The 6,224-nt window shown below is 39.9% G+C and overlaps 1 non-coding gene across 1 annotated transcript; it reads left to right on the plus strand.

Annotated features, from left to right (window-relative positions):
• The first annotated feature begins 5,904 nt into the window (after window positions 1-5,904).
• Window positions 5,905-6,012, plus strand: LOC148574592 (small nucleolar RNA R71). The gene has a single exon (XR_015905999.1). It is a non-coding gene; the product is annotated as a small nucleolar RNA R71 (small nucleolar RNA).
• Window positions 6,013-6,224: the final 212 nt, after the last annotated feature.

Below are 6,224 nucleotides of genomic sequence, written 5' to 3' on the forward strand. Positions count from 1 at the left end.
GGTGCAGTTACCTTCTAATGTGCATGGTATCAGAAAACTCCCAGGATCTTTAAGCTTTTCAGGAAAGCTTTTCAGAATGACTGCACTGCATTCTTTAGTGAGGAGAACTCTTTCAGTTTCTCTCCAATCCTTCTTATGATTCAAGATCTCTTTCATGAACTTGGCATAGGAAGGTATTTGCTCAAGTGCCTCTGCAAATGGAATCTTTATTTCAAGAGTCCTGATATAATATGCAAAGCGAGCAAATTGTTTATCCTGCTCCTCTTTCCGGAGTTTTTGAGGATAAGGTATATTGGCTTTATATTCCTCAACCTTAGTTGCTGTAGGTTTATTGCCTATAGAAGTGGTTGAAGAAGCCTTTTTAGAGGGGTTGTCATCAGCACTTGTGTGTGTCTGATCCCTCACTGGCGATGGAGTGCCAGAGTTAGAAGCTGGAGTGACATTAGACGCCCACTCCTTGTCTGTTCCTGGCGCCTGAACGCCAGAACTGTGCCCCTTTTGGGCGTTCAACGCCAGATCCTACCCATTTTGGGCGTTCAACGCCAGATCCTTGCTTGTTTCTGGCGTTGAACGCCAGTCCTTATTTGTTACTGGCGTTGAACGCCAGTCTTGGGCATGATCTGGGCGTTCAGCGCCAGAATTACTTTTCCCTTGGCTCTAACTATCCTCAGGTGAATTTTGGGTGGTTTGCTCATTCCTTAGCTCTTTGCTGCCTTGAGGTAGGGTATTTAATGTTTTTCCACTTCTTAATTGAACTGCTTGGCATTCTTCTATTATTTGTTTTAACAGCTGCTGCTTTGTTTGATTTAATTGTACTTCCATGTTTATATTAGCCATCCTTGTCTCTTATAGTTTATCCTTGAATTCAGCTAACTGCTTTGTTAGAAAATCCAATTGCTGATTGAATTCAGTAGCTTGCTCTGCAGGACTGAGTTCAGCAGTCACTGTTTTAGCCTCTTCTTTCATGGAAGGGTCACTGCTTAAGTACAGATGCTGATTTCTAGCAACTGTATCAATGAGCTCTTGAGCTTCTTCAATTGTCTTTCTCATATGGATAGATCCACCAGCTGAGCAATCTAAAGAGATCTGAGCTCTTTCTGTAAGCCCATAATAGAAGATGTCTAACTGAACCCACTCTGAAAACATTTCAGAGGGGCATTTGCGTAGCATCTCTCTGTATCTCTCCCAGGCATCATAAAGAGATTCATTATCTCCTTGTTTAAAGCCTTGGATGTCCAGCCTTAGCTGTGTCATCCGTTTTGGAGGAAAGTATTGATTCAGGAATTTTTCTGTCAGCTGTTTCCATGTCCTTATGCTAGCCTTAGGTTGGTTATTTAACCACCTCTTGGCTTGGTCTTTTACAGCAAATGGAAACAGTAATAGTCTGTAAACATCCTGATCTACCTCCTTATCATGTATTGTGTCAGCAATTTGTAAAAACTGTGCCAGAAACTCTGTAGGTTCTTTCTGTGGAAGACCAGAATACTGGCAGCTTTGCTGCACCATGATAATGAGCTGAGGATTCAACTCAAAGCTACTGACTCCAATGGAGGGTATGCAGATACTACTCCCATATGAAGCAGTAGAGGGGTTAGCATATGACCCCAGAGTCCTCCTGGACTGTTCATTTCCACTTAGATCCATGATGGAGAAAGGGAGATGATGTAAAGTAAAAAAAAAATTTATTTTTATTTATTTATTTATTTCGAAAATGAAATAAATTAAAATAAAATAAATAAAAATGATTGAAAATTTTCAAAAAATTTGATGAGGGAGAAGTGGTTAGGAAGTTTTGAAAAGGATATGATGATTTTTGAAAAAGGTTTTAAATTTTTTTTTAAATAAAAATCTGAATTTTAAAGGTGAATTTCAAAAATTTGCTTTAAAAGAGAGAGAAAAGATATTTTTGAAATTAAAGAGGAGAGAGAAAAACAATAAGATAGCACAAGATTTAAAATTTTTAGATCTAATGCTCCTTGTTTTTTTTTGAAAATTTTGGATGGAAAACACCAAGGAACACCAAACATAAAAATTTTAAGATCGAGAGACAAGGAAAACTCAAGAACACTTTGAAGACTCACAAGAACACCAAACTTAAAAGTTTTTAGAAAACCAAACTAAAATTTTCGAAAAACATAGAAAAATCAACCAGAAAACACCAAACTTAAAGTTTGGCACAGGATTTAATAGAAAAATTATTTTTGAAAAAGATTTAAAAAAAGAAAATAAGGATTCTAAAATTTTTAACACGACAATAACAAGAGATTCTAAACTAAAAAGGGAAATTTTTCCTAATCTAAGCAACAAAATAAATCGTTAGTTGTCCAAACACGAACAATCCCCGGCAACGGCGCCAAAAACTTGGTGCACGAATTGTGAATCACACTTTTCACACTCGTACCACTAACCAGCAAGTGCACTGGGTCGTCCAAGTAATACCTTACGTGAGTAAGGGTCGAATCCCACGGAGATTGTTGGTTTGAAGCAATCTCTGGTTATCTTGCAATTCTTAGTCAGGAAGTCAATTATATTTATCAGTTGAATTGCGAATAAACAAGAGAGCATGGATTAAAGGTTACTTGTTATGCAATAATGGAGAATATGTTGGGGTTTTGGAGATGCTTTGTCTTCAGAATCTCTGCTTTCCTCTGTCTTCTGATTCACGCACGCACGTCCTCCTATGGCAAGCTGTATGTAGGTGGATCACCGTTGTCAATAGCTACCATCCATCTTTCCAGTGAAAAGGGTCCAGGTGCGCTGTCACCGCACGGCTAATCATCTGCAGGTTCTCAGTCATACCGGAATAGGAATTACTATCCTTTTGCGTCTGTCACTACGCCCGGCACTCGTGAGTTTGAAGTTCGTCACAGCCATCCAATCCCAGAATCCTACTCGGAATACCACAGACAAGGTTTAGACTTTTCGGATTCTCATGAATGCCGCCATCAATCTAGCTTATACCACGGAGATTCTGATTAAGGAATCTAAGAGATATTCATTCAATCTGATGTAGAACGGAGGTGATTGTCAGACACACGTTCATGTATTGAGGAAGGTGATGAGTGTCACTGATCATCACCATCTCCATAGTTAGGCGCGAATGGATATCTTAGATAGGAACACGCATGTTTGAATGGAAAACAGAAGTACTTGCATTAATTCATCGAGACACAGCAGAGCTCCTCACCCCCAACAATGGAGTTTAGAGACTCATGCCGTCAAAGAGTACAAAGTTTAGGTCTAAAATGTCATGAGATACAAAATAACTCTCTAAAAGTTGTTTAAATACTAAACTAGTAACCTAGGTTTACAGAAAATGAGTAAACTATAACAGATAGTGCAGAAATCCACTTCTGGGGCCCACTTGGTGTGTACTGGGGCTGATTTGGGCGTTCAACGCCAGCTTTGGATCCTTTTCTGGCGTTGAACTCTAACTTGCAACTTGTTTCTGGCGCTGGACGCCAGAATTGGGCAGAGAGCTGGCGTTGAACGCCAGTTTACGTCATCTATCCTTGAGCAAAGTATGGACTATTATATATTGCTGGAAAGCCCTGGATGTCTACATTCTAACGCAATTAGAAGCACACCATTTGGAGTCCTGTAGCTCCAGAAAATCTATTTTGAGTGCAGGGAGGTCAGAATCCAACAACATCAGCAGTCCTTTTTCAGCCTGAATCAGATTTTTGCTCAGCTCCCTCAATTTCAGCCAGAAAATACCTGAAATTACAGAAAAACACACAAACTCATAGTAAAGTCCAGAAATATGAATTTTGCCTAGAAACTAATGAAAATAAACTAAAAACCAACTAAAATATACTAAAATCTATATGAAATTAACCCCAAAAAGCGTATAAAATATCCGCTCATCACCAGTCTGCTGCCCCTTTCTGGCATTTAACGCCAGCCAGCCACCCTTTTCTGGCGTTTAACACTAGCCAGACGCCAGACACCCTTTTCTGGTGTTAAATGCCCAGAATGATGCCCATTCTGGCGTTTAACGCCCAAAATGCTGCCAGACTGGGCGTTAAATGCCCATTCTGCTATCCTTACTGGCGTTTAAACGCCAGTAAGCCTATCTTCCAGGGTGTGCTATTTTTGATGTTGTTTTTTATTTTGCTTTAATTCTGTAGTTGTTTTTGTGACTTCACATGATCATCAACCTAAAGAAAACATAATTTGACAATGAAAAATAAATAAATATAATAAAATTGGGTTGCCTCCCAATAAGTGCTTCTTTAATGTCAATAGCTTGACAGTGAGCTCTTAGAGAGCCTCACAGAGACTCAGAGCTTAATGGTGGCCTCCCAACACCAAACTTAGAAGTTGAGTGTGGGGGCTCTGTTTGACTCTGTATTGAGAGAAGCTTTTCATGCTTCCTCTCCATGGTTACAGATGGAGATCCTTGAGCTTTAAACACAAGGTAGTCCTCATTCAATTGAAGGACTAACTCTCCTCTATCCACATCAATCACAGCTTTTGCTGTGGCTAGTAAGGGTCTTCCAAGGATGATGGATTCATCTTCATCCTTCCCAGTGTCTAGGATTATGAAATCAGCAGGGATGTACAGGCCTTCAATCTTCACCAATACATCCTCTACAAGTCCATAAGCTTATTTCCTTGATTTGTCTGCCAATTCTAATGAGAATCTTGCAGCTTGTACCTCAAAGATCCCTAGTTTCTCCATTACAGAGAGTGGCAAGAGGTTTATTCCTGACCCTAAGTCACACAGAGCCTTCTCAAAGGTCATAGTGGCTTTGGTACAGGGTATTAAGAACTTTTCAGGATCCTGTTTCTTCTGAGGTAATTTCAGTTGAGACAGATCATTTAGTTCATTGATGAGCAATGGAGGTTCATCCTTCCAAGTCTCATTACCAAATAGCTTGGCATTCAGCTTTATGATTGCTCCTAGATATTGAGCAACTTGCTCTTCAACAATATCTTCATCCTCTTCAGAGGAAGAATACTCATCAGAGCTCATGAATAGCAACAGTAAGTTTAGTGGAATCTCTATGGTCTCTATATGAGCCTCAGATTCCTTTGGTTCCTCATTAGGGAACTCCTTAGTGGCCAGTGGACATCCATTTAGGTCTTCTTCACTGGAAATCACTTCCTTTCCCTCCTCTACAGGTTTGGCCATGTTGGGTATATTGATGGCCTTGCACTCTCTTTTTGGATTCTCTTCTGTATTGCTTGGGAGAGTACTTGGAGGGAGTTCAGTAACTCTTTTACTCAGCTGACCCACTTGTGCCTCCAAATTTCTAATGGAGGACCTTGTTTCAGTCATGAAACTGTGAGTGGTCTTAGATAGATCAGAGATTATGGTTACTAAGTTAGAGAGGCTCTGCTTAGAATTCTCTGTCTATTGCTGAGAAGATGATGGAAAAGGTTTACTATTGCCAAACCTGTTTCTCCCACCATTATTATTATTGAAGCCTTGTTGAGGCTTCTGTTGATCCTTCCATGAGAGATTAGGATGATTCCTCCATGAAGGATTATAAGTGTTTCCATAGGATTCTCCCATGTAATTCACTTCTTCCATTCCATGATTCTCAGGGTCATAAGCTTCTCCTTCAGAGGAGGCTTCCTTAGTACTGTCGGATGCAGCTTGCATTCCAGTCAGACTCTGAGAAATCATATTGACTTACTGAGTCAATATTTTATTTTGAGCCAATATTGCATTTAGGGTATCAATCTCCGGAACTCCTTTCTTTTGAGTCATCCCATTATTCACAGAATTTCTTCAGAAGTGTACATGAACTGGTTATTTGCAACCATTTCAATGAGTTCCTCGGCTTCTTCAGGCGTCTTCTTCAGATGAAGAGATCCATCAGCAGAATGGTCCAATGACATCTTGGACAATTCAGACAGACCATCATAGAATATACATAAGATGCTCTATTCTGAAAGCATGTCAGAAGGACACCTTCTGATCAATTGCTTGTATCTTTTCCAAGCTTCATAGAGGGATTCACCTTCCTTCTGTCTGAAGGTTTGGATTTCCACTCTAAGCTTACTCATCTTTTGAGGTGAAAAAAATTTGGCCAAGAAAGCATTGACCAACTTTTCCCAAGAGTTCAGGCTTTATTTAGGTTGTGAGTCCAACCATGTCTTAGCTCTGTCTCTTACAGCAAAAGGGAAAAGCATAAGTCTGTAGACCTCAGGATTAACCCCAGTGGTCTTAACAGTGTCACAGATTTGCAAGAACTCAGCTAAGAACTGATGAG

The sequence above is a fragment of the Arachis ipaensis genome, chromosome B2 (assembly GCF_059453495.1).
Source record: "Arachis ipaensis isolate K30076 ecotype BB chromosome B2, ASM5945349v1, whole genome shotgun sequence".
Lineage (NCBI taxonomy): Eukaryota > Viridiplantae > Streptophyta > Magnoliopsida > Fabales > Fabaceae > Arachis > Arachis ipaensis.